Source organism: Pholcus phalangioides, unplaced genomic scaffold (genome assembly GCF_987345545.1).
Source record: "Pholcus phalangioides strain wild (caught in Gottingen) unplaced genomic scaffold, Ppha-v1.0 ptg000017l_1, whole genome shotgun sequence".
Taxonomy (NCBI): Eukaryota; Metazoa; Arthropoda; class Arachnida; order Araneae; family Pholcidae; genus Pholcus; species Pholcus phalangioides.
In genome coordinates, this window is record NW_028301610.1 from 43,677,965 (window position 1) to 43,701,247 (window position 23,283).

Genomic DNA, 23,283 nt, shown 5'->3' on the forward strand with positions numbered 1-23,283 from the left:
CCGCTAGGAAAATTCACCGACCAACAATTCACCGCCATGCAATTCACCGCTAGGAAAATTCACCGACCAACAATTCACCGCCATGCAATTCACCGCGAGGAAAATTCACCGCTAGGAAAATTCACCGACCGACAATTCACCGCCATGCAATTCACCACTAGGAAAATTCACCGCTAGGAAAATTCACCGACCAACAATTCACCGACAACAGTTCAATGCGAGGGAGTGAGCGATTGAGTTACTGAGTGAGTGACCGAGTGAGTCAGTGACTTAGTGACCGAGTCAGTGACTGAGTGACCGAGTGAGTCAGTGATTGAGTGACCGAGTGAGTAAGTGATTGAGTGACGGAGTGATTGATCCAGTGACCGAGTCAGTGATTGAGTGACCAAGTGAGTGACTAAGTGACCGAGTAAGTAAGTGATTAAGTGACCCAATGAGTGACCGAGTGAGTGAGTGACCCAGTGAGTGACTGAGTGACCGAGTAAGTAAGTGATTGAGTGACCCAATGAGTGACCGAGTGAGTGAGTGACCCAGTGAGTGACTGAGTGACCGAGTAAGTAAGTGACTGAGTGACCCAGTGAGTGACTGAGTGACCGAGTAAGTAAGTGATTGAGTGACCGAGTGAGTAAGTGATTGAGCGGGTGAGTGAGTGACCCAGTAGTGACTGAGTGACCGAGTGACCCAGTAGGGACTGAGTGACCGAGTGACCCAGTAGTGACTGAGTGGCCGAGTGACCCAGTGAGTGACTGAGTGACCGAGTAAGTAAGTGATTGAGTGACCGAGTGAGTGACTGAGTGACCGAGTAAGTAAGTGATTGAGTGACCGAGTGAGTGACTGAGTGACCGAGTGAGTGACTGAGTGACCGAGTAAGTAAATGATTGAGTGACCGAGTGAGTAAGTGATTGAGCGGGTGAGTGAGTGATCCAGTAGTGACTGAGTGACCGAGTGAGTAAGTGATTGAGCGAGCGAGTAAATTGGTTAGTGAGTGAGGGAGTGAGTGAATGGTCAGTAAGTGAGTGAGGGAGTGAGTGAATGGTCAGTAAGTGAGTGAGGGAGTGAGTGAATTGGTTAGTTAGTTAGTTTTTAACCTAGTAGTGTCATAAATGATTAAAAAATCCGATTGTTCCGAAAACGCATTTATGATGAAGTGTAGATTTGAAGACACTTGGATCGGGCGTCCTCTTCGTCGTGGTGGTCGTCATCAGCCGCGCTTTGACATTTGGAACTGCTTTCAAGGAACGCGTAACGATTTCCCTAATACCAACAATTCTATAGAAGGATGGCATCGAGCGTTCCAACAGCAATTATCTGCTTACCACCCAGATATATGGAAGTTCATCGGTGCCATAAAAAGGGTACAGAGATTGAATGAAGTTCGGATGGAGCAAATTGTAAGTGGACAAAACCATCACATTGATTAGGAGAAAGAAATACCGGGACTCTGCTCAGAGATTAAAGAATTTACCCTTGACCGAATTCGCAAATTTTATGGGGTCCCAGACTGTAACATACCTTGGGCTCCCACTATCGCAAGGACCCCTGGAAATGAAACCTTTTAATTTCCCCATGAAGGTATATGTGCATTCCCCCGGGTACCCCGACCCTGTATGTTGGGAGCACTGGTGATATATGTATATTTTACGTATACATACCTCTCGGCATGACCCCCACGAGGGCAGGGCTGACAGGGGCCGGAACGTTTCTTATCGCTTTTTGATATTTTCACACTATAAATTAAGCACAGAGGGACCCGTGAAAAAGCTGGTTTGGGAGCCCGCCATCCATTTCAGCTTAGGGGACCTGCTGTAGGATGTGGGAAACTCGGGGTACATGCACATTACTTGGTCCCGATGTGTCAAATGGGTCCGATATATGCAAGAGTTAAATGAAAACTTGACCCCAAAATCGTAACCGACTTCCGTAACACAAAAACGTAACAGATTTCCATCACTCAAAAAACGTCACCGACTCCCGTAATAAAAAAATCGTCACTAATTTCCGTTGCATAGGAAGTATATATATACGTATATAGTAAATATACAGTACATATACTAGATACGCACTATGGCGGGATTTCTGAAAGTTCATCACGTGAAATCGCGGGTAACAGCTAGTTCAGCATAAAAAAAATTCATTGGTTACTGATGATCAGCGATGTTTTTTATAATATCAAAGTGATAACAGGAGATGATTTTAAGCATTTTTAGGAAGTTAATTCATCGCGTATCCACTTACGTTATTATCTTTTAATTCTGTTATTATCCCTTTTAACATTCCATTAGAAGTTTCTGAGTAAAACCGAGTTAATGGAATTTTGTTGAATATACTATCTTGTATTGGGCAACAGCAATTTGTAATTTATATAAATACAAGGCCACAACAGGCAAAATGCCCAGCGAGAAAAAGATGCCCACAATAAATATGGATGTCATATATTTCAGAAATACAGCAACCCGAATCCGTATCATCTGAATTTCTTCTCATAAAGTCATTATTTAAACTTTCCGCCATATCTTTAGGACATGGCACTTACTCACTCAATAGATCACTCACTCACTAGATCGCTCACTCACTCACGGACTGACTTACTCGCTCATTGAATCAGTAATCCACTCGCTCACTGAATCACTTACTCACTCGGTCACTCACTCACTCAGTAACTCAATCGCTCATTCCCTCGCTAACTGACTCGCATCGAACTGTCGTCGGTGAATTGCATAGCGGTGAATTGTTGGTCGGTGAATTTTCCTAGCGGTGAATTGTTGGTCGGTGAATTTTCCTAGTGGTGAATTGCATGGCGGTGAATTGTTGGTCGGTGAATTTTCCGGCGGTGAATTTTCCGTAAACCCTGGTCATCATATTTGAAACACCAGAATCAATTCTGCAAACACGTTTCATTCAGGAAATTTGTTCCTCCATTTATTGATGAGCGGATTTGATTTTTATGGTTTAGTACAGTGAAGTTTGGTTACAACGACCGCGTTTATCACTATTCTTCAGATATAACGCGCATAAGAGGTAGGGGAGACCGGGGCTTTTTTGCCACACGGGTCACACACTTAATTTCTCGGAGTATTTCTACTGTCCATAATGGTACACATTGTACATCTAGTTAAGGGAATTCTTCTTGCTAGTATTCACCTGCATCGGACACTTATCTTAATAATAAATCTTAAATTTTTAGAATGGTTTTTCTGAATTTCAACTAGATTAGTAATTTTTCGTTGTCTCGGTTTTTTGTTTTATTTCAATGACATGCCTTTATTAATCGGGTTTATCGAGTATGTATAAGGTAATGCATAAGCTACTATTTTGCATAGTTGAAAACTTCCTTATTAGAAAAAGTCGTTATTGGATTATTTTTTTAGATATGTGGATCTGGGGCTGGTTGTCCCAGACAATACGGGGTTAGTTGTCTCGTGTGACAACTTACCCCTAATGGAATCACAGTATGTTAGTTTGCTTTCAGTTTGTTGATTTCTTTCAATATGTATGAAAAATTAAAGAATAGTACTATAATATTATAGGTAATTCAACAACTTTATTTCAATGTGCCTGAGAAATTACAATTTCAGAGAATATTCTGATAGATGCCCTCAGCGTTAATTCCGGGAATGAGTCTAGGGGCACGGGGCACCGAACTCTTTTTATTTTTTGAAGTCCTTGAATTTATTTATTTAAAATGTTACATATGTATAATACGAATTTCCCATAATTTGGAGGCTCTTATTTCGTTCCGTGTGGTACAGGACCCGTTTTATCATCATCCTACCCCACTTTTTGTTAAGATGTCTCTGTGTACAACTAGCAACGCTTGTCACAATAGCCAAAATTACTGTTCAAAAGCGGCCATAAGTGAAATTCAAACAAATTGCAGTTTAATTACACTATCAACATTCATATTTTTCGAGTGCAACAGGCAAGAGAAGTGGGATACATAAAAAATATCTATATAAACCCAAGTAATAAATTATTTCAGCTTTTTTTTCCTATTTTGATGGGCAGATTGATAATAAAATCCAGTTGAACCAAGAGAATTCATGATCAGTTTTATAATGCTTATTTAGTTATATCATTTACGATGTTTTATAATGAATGAATACCTAATTAATGTTCTGTGATAACGTACCCCATTGACAACTTGTCCAGTATACAGGGTGTTCTGTTAATGGACCAGCAAACTTAAATGGTTGTTAGTAGACATCAAGAGGAACAGAAATTGCAATGGAACATGGTGTCGCAAACCCGGTTGAGAGGGTGAAAATCGCGAAAAACGCATGCAGGTTTCGACTTCACGCTGGAACGACAAAAAGTACAATAATAACTACAAAAAGATTTATTTGATTAATTATTACAAGATCTGTTGGAAATGGTGACCGCTGACGTGATTGCACAGACTACAACGCCGTAAAAAAGATTCCCGGACGCTCTCGAAGATACCAGGTATGCTTTTGATGTCAGCCGTCGCATACACGAGTGATTTAAGGTGACCCCATAAGAAAAAGTCACACGGATTGAGATCCGGCGAACGTGGAGGCCAAGCAAGGGGCCTGCGCGTCCAATCCCCCTCCTTGGGTGTGTAACATCGAGGTGATTACGCACCTCGCGGGAAAAATGTGCAGGGGCACCATCATGCATGAACCACATGCTTCGCTGTACTGCGGCCGGCACACGGTACGCTCCTCCATTCAAGCGTTCGGGCAGCAAGTACGCAATAGCGCTAATTGTACCAGCGCGTGATCCTACCCCAGCGCATGCGTTTCGCGACGCTGCTTACATCAGATATGGTGAGCGAATCCACGAAAGCATTCAGCAATCAACTGACATCTACCTTTCTTCTCCTCTGGACTCAGAGCCTGCATGCGTTTTTCGCGATTTTCATCCTCTCAACGTGGTTTGCGACACCATGTTAAATTACAATTGTTGTTCCTTTTGATGCCTTCTAACAACCCTTCCGACTTGGTCGGTCCATTAACAGAACACCCTGTATAGGGATGGTAATAGTTGGTAAATGGTCACACTGGACAAGGAATTTTTAAAAATTTATATTTCATAGAAAAAGTGTTTTTTTTTTGTATCCGCAAAATACTCCAGAACATGCCAATTGTTCAAACTTAATGTAGATGCATCAAACATTTAGATTGGTTTGAATTACATTCCCGAGATCAATTGAAATGGAAAAAAGTGTGACAACCATTTTCCCGGTCTCCCTAATCTTTACCGATTCTTATTGAATATTGAAGTTTTATATTATACTAGTTTACAGGATGGTAATGTTTATCTTGTACAATTTACTTTTCATATGAGTGGCAACTCTCTTGTTTACGCAGCCATGCTGTACGGTTGTATCTATCTCTTAATACAATTAAACTTATATTACGGGATTCCCTGTGCCCAGTCAATGTGTTTGACAATGAATTAGTTTCATAATTCCCACAAATATAAATGAATATCCGTTTTTAAATTTGAGCTCAAACACGCTACTTAAATGTTTCTTTCCCTATTGATACATTTAACGGTAAAATTAAGATTTATTTCTGAACTACCGATTGTGTTATTCAGTTTAAATCTATAATTGGCAAAGTTCCCAGAAGCCACGTAGATATACCACACCATACAAACTTCAAGTAGGCTATCCTTCAGTGGTAGGAATTCTTTATACTACACTACTTCAGCATCAAAAACCTAATATCTCTCGCTTTTGCCATCAATTGAGATTTCAAATTTGACTGTAGGAGTACTCGAGTCTCTTACTCAAATAGATTGTACTACGATCTTTACTGAAGATCTAATGAAATTCAGCTATTAAGTCTAAAGACTAAAGAAATGTTTTTCGACCACAATTTTCCTAAAGGCCTCCTTTTAATTCGCCTCCCCCACCCAACTCAAAATGATAAAATCTCATAGTCATATATTGCAAGAAAACAGCTCAAAGTTTTTGAGAAATGATCTATTTGCTTGGACCACCACAGTTGCCGCTGTGGTGGTCGAGTGGTTATAGTGCCGGACTCGTGATGCGAGGATCCGGGTTCGAACCCCACAGTGGTGGTCGGCTGAAGTTGGTTTTCTGTGGTTCCCAACTTCAAGGCGCAAATGCGAGCCGATCTCCCCGTTAAAAAGTCTCGCCACAGAGAGCAACAGTCCTACAACGGTAAATCATTCAACCATAACACTTCACTCATAGTTTGTATAACTGGGGGCAGATGACAGCACTACACATAACAAGCATTACACAGAAACAAACTTTACGTCAGGTTGCACTACACGTACACGCACATTCCCGCATGTACCGATTCGTTGGGGGGTTCAGCAGGGGGGGGCGGGTGCATGTGTGGTGTAGCAGTAGTAGGTAGGGGCTCGGGGGGGATCCATGATGTTCTTAAGTCAGCCACCTCGTTGGGCAATTTGCCTGTTGTGGCGTTGTATTTGTATTTGTATAAAAAACTTCGTACCTAGGCTCCTTCGATATAGTTCTTTGTTTAACAAATTTGTCATAGACCCTCTTTCACATGATTTATTCATATATCTCAACTTGCAATCACAGCTCTATAACAGAAAAAGAAAATCTATAGGCAATTATAAGACAAATCCACATAAAATACTAATACCCAAAAAACAAGAAAGATAATAATAAAAATATTAAATAAAAATATGATGTGTAAACAACAACAAAAAAAATAAAATATGTTGTGCCTACTTTTAGTGCTTTTTTGGAATATCCTATATATATACTAATTTTTATAATGCATTCATATTTTTATAGATATTTTTCAGCACAGCACTCCCCATTTTGTAATATTTTTATACATTTTTTAGGGTACCGACTTGTCCCAAAAAATACTGTATAAAACATCATAGCTCACAAAAGCACCCCAAAAATTTCTGGTTTGCCTAAATTATTGAGACGCACTTGAAACCAGTGACACAAGTGAATTTATTACTGGATCGTCAAGTGGATTTGTGCAACCCAATTTTGGGTCGTGACCTATAGGTTAAAAACAGTGCCATATTTTAACCATTGTCTACAATTGAATTATTCAACAAAAATTCACGTCTACAAAAATGGTTAATTTCGTAATAAAATTAATTAAAATTCGTAATAAAATTAATTAAAATTCGTAATAAAATTAATTAAAATTCGTAATAAAATTAATTAAAATTCGTAATAAAATTAATTAAAATTCGTAATAAAATTAATTAAAATTCGTAATAAAATTAATTAAAATTCGTAATAAAATTAATTAAAATTCGTAAATAAATTAAAATAGGTGGTATCTTAGTAGTACTATGATTCAATTACGCAATTATAATTGAATCTTAATAAATAGTGATATACGTATACACCTGAACGTAGAGCAGGTATTTTTAACCCGTTGCTCACGAGCACCACGGTGCTCTCTGTGTGATGTTCGGGAGTGCTCGATGTTCGTGTTCGATTTCGTGCTCGCGAGAACTTGATCAACGTTCCAATTTAAACACCTTGGAGGAATTGCATTCGAGAATTGAAAATCATCGTCATTTCATGCATTCGCATGTTAAACTTGCCGTAAGGGTGCTTTTATTTTGATGATGGGTACAGGCAGTGCTCGCTACTAGAAAACGGTTGAAGATCCTTGACGTAGAGGGTTAACGAATACGGGGGGGGCCTCGTGATGATGAGATTTGGTGCTATGATTGTCGAAAGTATGTGAATTTCAGGCAGACATACATATATTTCAGCAAGTTAAGGGACCTAAAACACCTTTCTGCCCTGGGGGTGGGGCAAAACGGCTCTCGTTAAGAACCCCCTGCTCCAGGTTGAGAAACTCTAGATTAGATACTATCTTACATTTCAAAGCTGAGAAACAGATTTTATCTATATCCACACAAAGTTAGTGACATCTTGTGAACGAGCTTCCAGAATTCAATAAATTTACATACAATATAGCAAGAAATTGCTAAACAATCTCTCCTCTAAAGCTCAAAAATTTTAATATATCCGTCGATTTCCGGTCATCGTAATCCCAACATACCCAAAAGACCATAAATAAACTAAAAATTTCGAAACATTATTGAATATATAACCGAAAACATTATCGAATTAGCCAAAAAAAATTTTTTTATATTTTTATCATTATTATTAATTATTCACTAATTAGAATAAGAACACAAGGTGTTAGAATTCTCAAAGTTCTAGGCACACAACTAGTTTCTTTTTTCGGTTATAATCTCTAGAGGGAATTAAAAAGAAACAGAGTGAAATAGTGAATGACAAACATGACGAAAAGAATTTGAGAATATTCAGTAAAAGTGCATTTCGCTGAAAAAACGTTCATTTCATTCAAAGAAGTACTGGAAGTTCGCATCTTAAATACAAAAATTTACGACATAGCCATCTGTCACCGAAACCATTGCCATAACTTGGCAAAATCACCAATTATTGGTGAAACTACTGAAAAATTACCAATAGGTGAGGAATCAAGGACTCTGAAATACAGTTAACTGAAATTCAGTTCAGGGAAAAAATGTTGAATGTGAGGTATTACATCTATTGCTACCATATTACTATGTTGCTAATCAATATTTTTACATCGCTTATCGTTACATGCAGAAATCGGTAAAAAAACACACGATATCACAAAATTGTGAAGTAATTTTTTTCCTAAAAGTCAAAAATTTTAATATCACCCGCTAATTTTGTCATCGTAATCCAGAACAAACATCGTAATCCAAAATATCATAAACAAACTAAAAATTTCGAAACATTACCTAATTATCCGATAGAAATTCCTCGTTATTATTGTAATTATTCACTAATTAGAATAAGAGAGATCACTAGATTAAAATTCACAAAGCTCTAGGCACACAACTAGTTGAGTTTATAATCTCTAGAAAGGATTTAAAATAAAAAATAAAAAAACAGTGAAATAGGGAAAGACAAGATGAAGAAAAGAATTTGAGGGCATTCAGTAAAAATGTATTTCACTGAAAAAAACGTTCATTTTCATTAAAAAAAATACTGAAAATTTAGATCTTAAATACAAATATTGATGACGTCATCAATTGTCACCAAAACCATTGCCATAACTTCGCAAAATCACCAATTATTGCTGATAAATAACTAAAGGGTGAGTAATCTCAAGGGCTACTGGAAATTGATGAATTCAAATGTAGTCCAAGGAAAAAATGTTGGATGCGAGATAGCCCATTATATTCGATAGCCTATTGCTATCGAATATTCTTACTTTCGCTGATCAGTATATGCAAAAGTCGATCAATTTACACACGATATCCCGAAATTGCGAATTAATTTGTCTTCTAAAACTCAACAATTTTAATATCCCCCGCTAATTTCGGTTCAACGTAATCCAAACATTCCCAAAAGACCATAAACAAACTAAAAATTTCGAAACATTATCGAATTATCCCGAAAGAAATTTCTTATATTTTCCTCGTTATTATTATAATTATTCGCTAATTAGAATAAGATCACCAGGTTAAAATTCACAACGTTCTAGGCACACACACACAACTAGTTCAGTTTATAATCTCTAGAGGGGATTAAAAAAAAAAAAACAAACAAACAGAGTGAAATAGTGAATGACAAGATGAAGAAGAATTCGAGGGTAAAAGAGTGAAAATTGAGGAAAAATAAAACAAATCAACAAAAAAAAAAAAAAAAATGGTGAATATAAACTTCATTGGGGTAAAGGGAGCACCCCGCGTAAAAGGAATCTTTAATTTAATCAAATCTCTAGATTTTTACTTTTCCGCAAAAGTGCGTCCTATATTAATTTCAATTTGTAGCGAGAGGGGAGTAAAGAAGATGAGGTTCGTCTCCCCCCCCCTCTCTCTCTATCTCTCTCTCTCTCTCTTTATATATATATATATATATCTATCTCCCAACACACCCTCTTTACACCCTCCTACTCTCTAAATCCTATCCCACACACGGCCTATCTCCTCTACACACCTCCCGTACCATGCATGTATATTGAAGGTAGTCTTTTTCGCGCCCCTCTCTCCGACTATTTTTCCCTCTTCTTCGTAAAAATAATCGAAGCCAAAAAGGTGTAGCGATGCAAATGGAAATTTAATTACGAGAGGGGGAGGGGCGGGAGGGAGATAGAACGGGACTGCGTGCATGCGGGGAGGGGGGGGGGAGGAGAAGGTGGAGCGCGTGTGAGAGGGTTCTTGGAGGGTTAGCGCGGGTAGGGAGGGCGGGCGGGGTGGAAACCGAAATGCATGCATGAACACAAGCTGCCGTGCCCCCCTCTCTGTACGCTTCCCGCCCGACCCCACCCACACGGAGCCTGAGAAAATTAGGGGGGCTATGGTACTAAGATGCTGATTCGTAATTTATAGACCCAATTTTTTTTTCTTCTTCTTTTTAGTGTTTTCTGAACGCGATGATGCGTGTTGATAATTATCAATTATTAATTATTATACTTATAATGTTGGAATTATAATTACGATTTTTTTTTTATGCTACTCTGTAGGTGACTGATTGGCCAGCTGGATTTCGAATGACCGTTAGGAAACCGGTGTATATATTCAGGTAAAAATGTAATAAATCGGGTATTATACAGAATAACTAGTTATTATGCATAATGCCCAAGCGTTGTTAGTAAATTTGATAAATACTAAAAAAGTTAACATTTTTTTTTACTGGAGATTATGCATAATACCCAAGTGTCGTTGATAAATTTGATAAAACTTGAAATTTACCGCGTTTATGTGTGGTTATGCATAATACCCTGGTGCAATTCGTGAATTTGATGAATATAAAAAAATTCTAAATGAGTCTAGACTATAGTCGGACCCCGATATAATGATAACAAGTTTTACGATTGTACCCCGATATAATGATACAATACGTGTATAAATCACCATATATAGTACATCAAATAGTACGATTTATCATGTTATCATGTTTACCAACGACGCCACGTTTGGGTATTATGCATAATAACCGGTACGAGTGATACTTTTTCAGTGTAGGCTACTTATTAAACTTACCAACGGCACTCGGGTACTATGCATAATCGCCGGTAAAATTTAGGTCCTGGTCAACACTGTTGACCATAAAATTATCATTAAAATATTATATTTTTTAGTGTATCTCCTACAATTATTATTTTAAGTATTATTTTTGGCATGATGATGAGGATGTTTGTAAATTATACAAATAATTATTTGTATCAAAATTATGATTTTTTTCAAGAAATCGAATTATTTTAATAAAGTGCAACCGGACTCCGAAGGACCATTAGGAACCTGTTATGTTTTATGAATCCTGCTCTGAATATCTTCTTATCCATAATAATTAGTTATCAGTTATACAGGGCTTATACATATTGAAATTCAAATTATGATTTTTTTGAAGAATCCGAACTATTTCAGTGTAGTTCTTCTGAGATTGACTCATCGAAAGTGAGTGGTAAGAGCCGCCGAACATGGAGTCTTTATTGGGAACCGGATTATATAGCTCCTGGTAATGGCCCCCCCGAGGGTGGAGCCGGCGGGGCTTCAGCCCGGGAGCCCAGGACGATTCTTATCATTTTAGTAATATATTGAATTGTCCTTATAGAGGGGTCCGCCAAACATCCAGGCCTAGGAGCCCTGATGCAGAATGTGCTGGCCATGGTCCTAGTTAACACTGTTGACCATGAAATTCAAATGAAAATATTATATTTGCTTAGTATCTCCCATTATATATTACTATTAACATGATCATGATAATAATTAATTACAAATTGCACAAATATCATTAGGATTTAAATTATGATATTTTTTGGGGAAATCGCGAATCAATTCAGTTAAGTATGACCGAACTCCAAATGACCATTAGGAATCTCTGAATACAGTATTATAAATTATGCTCTAAATATCTGTTTTATGGTGCCATGACCTGTCTTAAATGACCATTCAAAAATTGTTGTACTTTTTAGTACTATAACTACAATTGATATTAACGTTCATTGATTTTAAGTGTAGCCGGAATTACAAATAACCATTAAGAACCTGTATAATATAATACAGTCCTAGTCATCCTAAAATTATCGTGAAATTATTATATTTTTCCAATGTTTCCCATATATATTTTTAACATGGTGATGTGTGTTGATAATAATTTATTATTAATTACAGTAATAGTATTGGAATTTGAATTATGATTTTTTTAAGGATTAGAATTATACTTTGATGGAATTCCTGCGAAGTTAACACATTGGAAACGGACTTTGTATGTCCAAGATCTTGATAATAATTAAGAATATTAAAAGAATTTGAGTTATGTAATTCCTCTGAGAATGACCAATAGGAAGACAGCTGTAATCGCAGCCGGATTTCGAATGACCATTGGGAACCTATATATATAGTCTCCTTTTATAGGTTCTGGTCTAAATATTCATTGTTGACCATAAAACGACCGTGAAAATATTATAATATTTTATTTTTGTACTTCTCTCTCCTATTATATATCATAACATGATGACGCGTGTGTTGATAATATAGTTACAAATTAGATTAATAATATTTCGAATATATAAGGAATAATTTGAATTATTTTGTTGTTAATACTTTTTGTTCACCTCCTATTAAACGTGATTATCTGTATTGATAATACAGTAATTACAAATTATACAAATATTTATTTATTTCTATTATGTAGAAGAATTTAAATTAAAAATTCAAATTATTTAAAAAGAAAAAATTCGAATTAATTCGAATGGAATTCCTCTAGTAATGAGACCAACTGGCAGCGAGTTGTAAGCGCAATCAGACTCTCAATGACCATTAAGAACTGAATATACAGTTCCTAGTCTAATTATCCCTCGCCTCCACATGATGCCACGACATTGATAAATGTATCAATAAATATCTAGAATGGTAAACTAGGGCTTTGTTAAGCAGTGAAAATCAATAACGAAATATCTAGTCGCAATGCATTTTAATTTTGTTTTAATTATTATTCGCTTGCAATTTTTTACACATGTCCGGCCCAGGAGAGAATTTATTAATTCATTTAATGGATAAATTATTCTGATTTCCACCACTAGAAATTTAAAACATGTTATAAATATTATTAAAAACTGATATACTAATCTAAAATTTATTTTAAAAAAAATAAAATGTCTCACATATAATAGTATTTTTACATAGTAAATCTCCTCAAATTATTTCCAAATAGTTTACACAGTATAGAAAGTCCTAGTGCTCAGAAGTTATTTTTTAAATTTTAATATAACATGAGATTTTTTTTTAAATTAAAAAATAAAGTATTTCTGGAATTTTTTTGCATGTGACGATTTACTCAACGCCCGTGGTATTACTTAAGAAATAAAGCAGATAAAAATAAAATGTAAATATTTTTTTAAATTTATCATGGGTCTTATCATTGGACATTTTTTGAGCTATAAATTCAGTGTACAGAGACCCTTGAAAAATCTTGGCTTGGCAGCTGTGGCTCAGTTAATAAGAATTTTTCCTCTTTATTAATCTCTATATATAGCACACGCGCAATCATTTAATTAAGAACGCAAAATTAAACGACCTTATTACAAAATCCTTCATTCAAATCTTAAGACAATGACGTCAAACCTCGCATTTAAAAAAACGACGATGTAATTAAAGTATTAATTATTTAAGAACAAATATATATAATAGTAGAAATAGTGAAATAATTATTAAAAAAAACCAACTAACTACAGATATTCGTGTTTCAGTTATTTTGGCATGCGCATTGTTGACGCGGACACAAATTTTTGATTTATGTGCGCTTGTGTTGTGAATGTGAATTAGCAGCCCTCCCCCCCCCCCCCGTTACTTCCCGCCACCCGAGTTCAGTTATTTTTTGCCGGTCCACTGACATTTCTCACATTCCTGCCAGTCCTCAGCTGTAAAAAACGTTGAAAAACACTAGACTAGTGAAATAGACTGCTATATAGGTTTGATACCCATATGCATAATCATCGATAAAAATGCGGCGATTAGTCATAATAACCGATATATCACATTTACCGTAATATAACTCTAGGTCTAGATCAGTGGCTTTTAAACTATTGTCACCTGCGGCTCCCTTACCCAATCCATGGTTCGCCTGCGGCTCCGGAAAAAAGTTCTAAGCAGGATCGACTACAATTAAGGCGTAAATTATTAAAGAAAACTTATATATGTTACTGCCAAAGCTCAAAGTTCAGAGAGTACTTCTGGCAGTAATCAACTGGTGGCGGCTGTGCGGTCGTGTGGGCATCGTGATGGACTCTCGTCCTGAGGATCCAGGTTCAAACCCCGTTGACGGGACAGTGTTGGTGGGCTGAAGTTGGTTTTCTGCGGTGTTCCAGCTTCGAGGTGCGAATGCGAGCCGGTCTCCCATTCAGAAAGTCTCTCCGCAGAGAGCAGACAGATCTACAACACGATACTGACATAACATGGAAATACAAGCATTTCCATCTTTACTTCAGAAAATGTAACACAAAAATAGCGCAACTCTGCAACATTGATACGTTAGGGCCACACATTCCGGCATGTGCCGATTCGTTAAAAATTCCGAGGAGGGATGTATACGAGGTGCATGTACGGCCAAGTAGTATTAGTAATCAACTGGGATGGCTCACCGTTGACTCGGCCAATGTTTGAAATTCGGGCTTTCGCAGAGAGCTTTGGCTGGCCCCTATATGTCGATCCCTGTATATGTATCACTAAGATATAGCAATTTAGATTAATTTGATCGTTAGGTTTCCGTAGCTAATTATAAATGCCCATATTATCACAAAAAAATACGCCAATGCGGCGATGCCCCCGAATCATATAGAGATCGATATACTGATGTATAGGGACAGGCTGAAACCTGGCGAAAGCACACATTTCGGACATTGGCCAGGTTAACTGGACTGGCCACTTCGCGGAGCGGCCAACTTCGGGCTTTAGCAGTAACGCAAATAATAAATAGTTATTAAAAAAAATTATCCCGGTTAAAATAATTATAAAGGGGAAAAAAAAACAAAATCGTGTTGCAGTTATTTAGACATGCGCATTGTCGACGCGGACGCATACACACACAAAACTTTTTGATTTATGTGAGCTTGTGTGTCGTGAATGTGAATTAGCAGCGGGCCCCCTTATTTCCCGCCATCCGGGTTCCCTGCCGTGTCATTGGATCGTGCAGCTGGCAGGGCCCGGTTACCAAGACAACCGCGAAGCGTCCGTCCGATTGGCTGATGCAACCGCTGTTTGGCGTCTAGCCTACGTCATGCGGCGCCGCACGTGTTGCCATACAGGCAAAACGGAAATATACCCTCGACTTCGTTCCGTTCTCTCTCTCTCTTCGTAGTTTTTACTCGTTTTTTTTAATAATCTTTTATTATTATTCTTATTATTATATTATTATTATTATTTCCCACACCGCCCTCTTTTTCGAAGACTCCTCCGAAAACAGCTGTCACTCTGGTAGAGGATGTGTTTCGCCATAGATATATATAAGATAGGTTCATACTAGAAAACATTGAACGAGAGTAAAACACACACACACACGCCACCATCGATCTTTTACAAAAATAAAATAAACCCGGGGAGGGGGAAACATAAAACCATTGGCACACCTAACCTGAAATTGATAGCTTTCAAAGACATTATTTCTATATTAAAATATTTTTCACCGTTTTCAAAATAAAAGTCTCGAAAAATGCTACTAAAATACTTGTCTATAATTTTTTTTTTTAACATGTATCGGTGGGATGTACTGATTTTTTTTCTTATCCTCGTACGAAGATTCCGAATTTTTAGTAGAATGCTAGAATATTTTCTACGCCAGTGTTTTTCCTCGACTTTTCTGAAAAACGAGGGCGAGTAAAATGAATGGAACAATTTGACGGACCACGTGTGCCACGTATTACGGGACATACCCGTGATTGTATACGTTGTTCCGATTTTTTTTTTTTTTTTTATACATTTGTCCCGTTTTTTCAACGACACTTACTTGAATTTGTAGTAATTACTGAATTCATGTAATATGCACATTGCCCTCGGCCCTCGGAGTCATCTGATGTGGCCCGCGACCTCAAACTTAATTTTGTAAAAGTGAACTAGGCGTCGTATACCCAGTTCACTTACGTGAACCGCGTTGCAGTTCTAGATCATTTGAGTGACCTGTGGCTTATTACGAGATCATTTAAGAGGCTGGTGGCATAATCCAAGGAGCACTAAAATTTCTGAAATAGTTCAATTTACCACTAATTTACAGTATGTGGGCCTAATTTTTTATTTTAACCTGTGTGAATATAATTGAGATCAGTTGCATACGATTGAGTAAGATTGATTTACTTGGAGGTGAATTTTTTCAACTATTCGTGCGGACCACCTTTGGTCCGCGGACCATAAGCTGGAAAACATTGTCGTATAGTAGGCCCATTCTGTTCACATAGTATTGAAATGTGCAACCATGTCTTAGATGCGAAGTCATGTGGCGTAATTTCTATATTTACAAGTCTCTTAAAAGTGAAGTTCTCAGCATAGTATTCAGATTTGCCATAGTGACTTGGATTTGAAGTTCTGTGGCATAGTTTCCAGGTTTGAATTCTCTTAAATGTGAAGTTCTGTACCATAATATTCAGATTTGCCATAGTCTCTTAAATGCGAGTTTCTGTGGCATAGCATTCAGATTTGCAATAGTGTCTTAGAATTGAAGTTCTGTGGTATATCATTCAGATATGCTTCTCTTTGATATGAAGTTCAGAAGTATAGTTTTGCAACAGTGTCTTAGATTTAAAGAAAAGTTCTGGGGCATCGTATCAAGACCATTATCTCTTGAAAAGCTGTATCAAATCTACAATTTTCTTTTCGCATGAGTCTTTTTCTCTTTTCGAGTCTCACATATAAAATAGAGACCATCGTGTATCAAAAGAAACTAAATAAACGCTTCCATTGGTCTATTCCAGGTTGTTTTTGATGTCGGTTCCAAATCAGTTCCTAAAAAAAAAAACATGGATACTCCAAAACCAGTTCAGGAACTTTTGCAAAAAAAAAAAAAAGCAAGCCATAATTGCTTCGATATCATGCATTCTTTTTCATTCAACCTTCTTTCTCACCAGCGGTCGATTAAAGAAGGGATATTTTCTTGGCACTTCGGCCAAAATCACCGTGATCAACACGCACATAACACTCTATACTTGTATATATATATGTGATACTTTTTTGTATTTTTCAAAGAATAAAAAAAAAAATGGTGGACGTGAGGAGTGGATTGAATAGAAATATGTTTCGTGCTTGGTCAAACAATGCCTTTGGCTGCCAGAAAGGAAAAATAAAAATAAGAGAAACGAAAAATTATTACTATTATTTTCTGGGGTTTTTTTTTTTTTGAAATTGGTTGTTGTTGACGGGTTCTAATGGTAGCGAGACATATAATCAAGATGGTGACGCCTTTTCTAGTCTTTCCTTCAACGTCTTAAGAAAAGAAAATATCCAGGTTAGAAGGAATTAATACCTTTTGATCTCATTGGTTGGGTAACAGACAAATCAAATTCTTCAAAGTCTAGACCGTATTCTACTATTCTACAAGAAATTCCAATTTTTACTTATTTTTATCCTGTATCTAAAGATCCCTTTCTAATATTTTCTTCAGGTTTATATCTTGAGTTATACAGACAGTGGATCCCGCTTATAACGTTATTGAAAAAACCGTCACGAAAACCGTTGTGACCAGGAAAACGCTTCAAAGGGGAAATCTCAAGGAGTATTAGTAAAAGTATTAGAGTAATACTCATATAAGTCGTACTAAGCGAGAAAACGTTCTAAATGGGAACGTTATAAGCAAGCCCCGGATGTTGTTGCCCTTGAAAAATGACTTCAAAAATTGCTCCAAAAACTTGAAAAAAATGCCCTAAAAATTATAAAAGAATGCTATCAGAATACACTAAAACAAAGTTCTTTTGAAAAACCGGTAATGTTCGAATGCCGAAAATTTTTTTTTTGACTGCATCCAAATCATATGTAAATTTTTTCTCAACATTTAAATTTCCTCGAAAATAACATTTTTTCTAATAAACAAGTTATAATTCATGAATCGGTTAGAAACACTGGCCATTATGGCCCCCACAAGGGTGAGGATGAGAGGACTCTGGCTTGGGGACCTGAGACGGTGCTTATTTTTTGTTTTTTCACACGAAATTCGCTGTAGAGAGGCCCGTGAAGAATCTGACCGGAGGGCCGTGTTGCTAGATGTGGGGACCATAACTAACGTGGGGGGGGGGGATAGGGTTTTTTGCAGTAAACCCCCCTCCCTTCCCCGAGAAAATCCTACGTATGCATATGGTTAAGAAAAATAATCTTTATTCTATTTTCCAAGAAATTCAAGCATATTTTTTCGTAAGAGCTCAATGCAATTAGTATTCATATAATTTTTCCATTGTCAAAAAACTTAAAGAGTGAACAAATATCGTGAAAAACATGTTAAAAATGCCCCAAAACTAAAAAAATGCCCTAACAGTGAAAGAAAAACAGAAAAATGCAAATGAAGCAGAAAAATTCAAATTTCATGAACATCCGGGCTCTGGTTATAAGCTTGATCTACTCTATTATGAATCAGACTATTGTCTATTCAAGCGTTTCTCAACCTGTTGATCATTTGATCATTTTTGTCGCACCACGGTCATTTTCTGCACGCGAGGGCTAATATGACCGGGACCTACAATTTATCGCCGATTCCGAACGGCAGGTTTGTTTCTATACTCATCGAAAGGTTGGTGCGCTAGCCCCTCGATGGGGGGACTCCCTGCAGTAGCAATTTTTTTTCAGCGGTCATGTCCACTGTTTCTGTTGTATCTGTGTCAGGAAAGTTTTCTGACAAGGACGAACCGGGTGCCGAACTTGTGACACCTCTAAACATCCTTTGGTACTTTAAGCGAGTATCTTATCAACCTGGGCTACTACGCCCCTTCTCAACCTGTGGTCCACGGATCACAGATGGGTCCATAGAAACGAGATAGTTGGCCCACTGGCACTCTTGCTTGTTAAATTGAATTAAAAAACTCTAAAATTATGGATGCTGATAACGTATTTAAACTGCAATTCTTTTGAATTTTACTTATGGCCGCTGTTGAGCAGTTATTTTGGCTATTGTGACAAGCGTTGCTAGTTAACCACAGTGGCGTCTTAACAGAAAGTGGGGGGGAGGGAGTATAGCGGGTCCCGTTCCCCACAGACTTAAATAAGAATTTTCAAATAATTGAGAATTTTTGTAATTAACAATGTGCACATATGCAACATTTTGAATAAATAAAGTCCATGCGGTCCAAAGGGAAAAAAGCTCGAGTCCCCATGCCCCCCCCCCCCCGACTCGCTTTTTGGAATTAACACTGAGGGCATATATCAGATTACATTCTCTGAAATTATAATTTCTCAGGCTACATTGAAATAAAATGGATGAATTCACTATGATAAGCTACTATTCCTTTCCTTTATCATATACATACTTTTTTAAATAAATCAAGCAAGTGAAACCAAACTCACACACTGTAATTCTCTTAGGGGTAAGTTGCCACATGAGACTACTAACCGTATTTCATCTGGGACAACTAGCCCCAGATTCACGTGGCTAAAAAAACGTAATCCAATAACAATATTTTTGTCAACATGGAAGTTCACAAAGTAATAGCTTATGCATTATTTTATAATAGACATACACGCGCGCGCGATAAAATCGATTAATAAAGGCAGCCATTGAAATAAAACAAAAACTGAGACAATGAAAAATCACTAATACAGTTAAATCAGAAAAACCTTTTCTAAAAATTTACGAAGGGGCATTTACTCTTCCGTATTTACGAAAGTGTCCGAAACAAGTGAATACTAGGAAGAAGAATCTAACTATATGAACAAACTGTACCATTATGGACAGTGGGCACGATCTGTGCTTCGAGAAATAATGTGTGTGACAACCTACCCGAGTGACAAAAAGCCGGTCTCCCCCTATCAATATGGCCGGAGTTGGTGTGTGGTAAAGTAGTCAATAATACTGAACATACCATTCAGAAAATTGCAGCCGAATGGGCAGCCTCAACATCAACTTTTTGTTTGAGAGGTCTGGGTGTGAAAAAATCTCAGTAAATTACATGAAATCATAGTTAAGTACACTGTATTAAAATCAGTTCCAACTATCGGTTCTGGTCTAGTTAGCCTTCGTGTTGTAAAAGATGAGTTTAAATTAAAAAATTAATTGTCATACATTTTTTTCAAATTATTTTTTTTTTCGGTAAATAATTTTTTTTTTCAAAAATTATAGAGGGCATGCTTACCAATGAACCATGATGAATCTAAGTATTTGAAAAAAAAAAAAAATTCCAGAGATGCGAATGATTGAAATACTGCAGTAGAAATCCCTCATGGCGGTTCCATCTGGACTTATTCGATAAATTAGATGAGCTAAATGGAAAAACTGAACAATAATTAAAGAGCAAAACAAGGCACAAGACGCGACCAAGTTCATTGAGAAATTTTCTCTTTCAATAATCAATAAATTTCATTTGTGAAACGGAATTTTCCTCCGAGTCGATTAACATACTTAGCAAATCAAAAGGTGTACATAAAATGTAATTTTCTTAAAGAGTACTCACAGAAAATCTGTTTTGTTCCCTCTCAGGGCCGAAAATATCATCCAAACTGAAAACTAATTAAAATATTTTCGCTCCTCGGGAGAAATAGCGCGCATCTCTCTCTCTCTCTCTTTCCATTTCCTTCTACATACCTTTCTTTCCCACAACATATTTTCCCCTCATTTTGAGAACTGCCGGAAAATTCCTGAAGAATCCCGAAGTGTAATTATCTTTAATCGAATGGGCTGCTTCACAAAAAGAACCAAGGCTACAACATATCAGGCTAAATTGAACGTGACGAACCACTTTCTCGAGCAATATAGTCTAACCTCCGTACACACATAAATATATAAGCCCATATATATACATATAAATTTATATGGCTTTCCGTCACTATAGAAAAACTACAAAATTCCTATTTTATATTGAAAACATTTATTTTTATTTACTATATTTATTTGTTTATTACATTTTGGTTTTTATAATTTTTTGTGTTTTATGTTCTCAAGACTAATAAGTATCTTTACAGGTTGACTATGAATTGGTTTCTCACTTATTGATGTTATGAATTCAATAAATGTGTGAAGTACATGAACTAAAATACATTAAAATTGAAATTTTTAAATTTCTCGTACTCGTTTTTGGAAATAGCAAAAATTTTCAAAAATGTTTTTTTCTCATCTCGTCTTTCTTTTTCATAAATGTCTATATTTGTCATTCCTAACTGCTTATGTTTACCATAGTACGGCTATTTTGCATGCAAAAGCATGGCCTGATATCCGTATGATCAAGTGGGACATTTACCCAGGGCACCCATAACTTTGTGGCCTAAATTTATATGAAACATTATGGTTTCCAGCAGGTCCGTCATTTGGGGGGAGGGGGAGACGATTGCTCCCAGCTTTAAAAAATACACTAGAAATGGTATATATATATATATATTCAAATCTATATATATATACAGTGAGTATATGTTCTTTGCCCCCCCCCCCTCCGGTACCCACGCTGGAAAAAGTTGAAATGACGGGCCTGGTTTCCAGGATATGCTTATTTCAGTTCGAAGCTTATTACGGCCTTATTTTGTAAGTTATTAAAATTATTTCATTCTAATACACATGTAGCAGCATAGCCGTAAATTTTGTCAGGCCCATGTTCCTGAACATCCCTCCTGGCCGTCTTAAAAGCATCATGGGCGCCCGGGCGAAGTAGTTTTTCTGAGGCCCCTACCTGGCTATGGATGCCTGTCTGCCTGCCTACCAATTTACATGCTCACTCTTGAAAATTTTTACCCGATACCATTTTCATGAGGAGCACTGGCTCATCCCTCGCCCCCCCCCGCAATATATTATCCACCATCTCCATTACTCTCTCTCTCTCTACCTAGCCCCCTTTTCTAATATTTTTCAGCCCTCCAAATATTTCCGATAACTTCACTCGTGTAGCAGCGTTTAGCGATATACGACAAATGTGCCCGCACCGGGCTCTGCGATCGAAGGGGTCCTCCGCGAACGAAATATTTTAAAAATATATTAATAATTTCATTTTGTTGTAATAACACCAGGTATCTACAACTGTAAAAAGTTTATGAATGTTCTAAATAAACTAACTCATTATATTCATGCTTCAAAACAGCCACGAGATAATTCTTTGGGACCCCCATGGGTGGCTTATAACATGGGTAGCCCTGAAATATCAAAATATTCATCTAACGATTGTCTACGATTGCATTTTTTTTTTAAATCACAAATATAGGTCAATATTTCCTAAAAAAATTGATTAAAATTCCAATAGATTGTATCTTAGTGTTATTATGATCCAATTATTGATGGTTGTAAAATGCTCTTGAAATTATTATTCCGCATACACAAGTGCCTGAAAATCTTTACTATTTTCCCAACGTTAGTTTCTATTTTAGTGATAGCAGGTGATTCTGAAAGAAAAAGTCTGTGTAGAGGTAGGTCTATGGCCTACTTCACCGTTGTTATAGGTTGGTTAATACATCCTTCTGAAGTCTCTTACCACACGTAGGCTACCTAGGCTCAACATCTGCCGATAGGGAAGCACTGCCTCCTCGTTATGACAAGAAATGACAGGAAAATGGGAAAAAGCAGGTGCAATGTCCATAAGGGGGCAATGAAAGGGGAGGTCAATGTCACTACCTCTATTTACAACTAAAAAATCTCTGCATAATGTTGTTCAAAATATTCCATCAATTTATAGTTAGGTTTAGTAATGTTGTCTATTATCAATTGCAATAATTTCAGACACAATATCCGTATTTTTTTTAACAAATCTTACAATTTTTGGAGCCCTAAATTTGAACAGCATAGATTCACACTGACTCTAACCGGATATTTTTTTTGCCTTAAATCTTACAGAACAGTGTTTCTCAACCGCCGGGCCGTGTCCCAGTATCGTGCCCTAACACTAGCCACACCGGGCCGTGAGTGATTCGCAGTTTCGTTTATCCCATTAATTTTTCGTTTGTTGGGTGTATGACCGGGCCTTTCACTTGAGCAATAGAGATTTATCGGGCCACACAGGCTTCCAAAGGTTGAGAACCACTGTTTTAGAAGACAGTTCTTTTCAAAGTGTGCATCGCGGCACCTAGGGGCGTCTCCAAACTTTGTCAGAGGCGTCGTGGTGAACTGGAGATATTGATTTGTGGGCCTATTTATGATTTGAAGTGGTTCTTTCATGAGGTAAAATATCT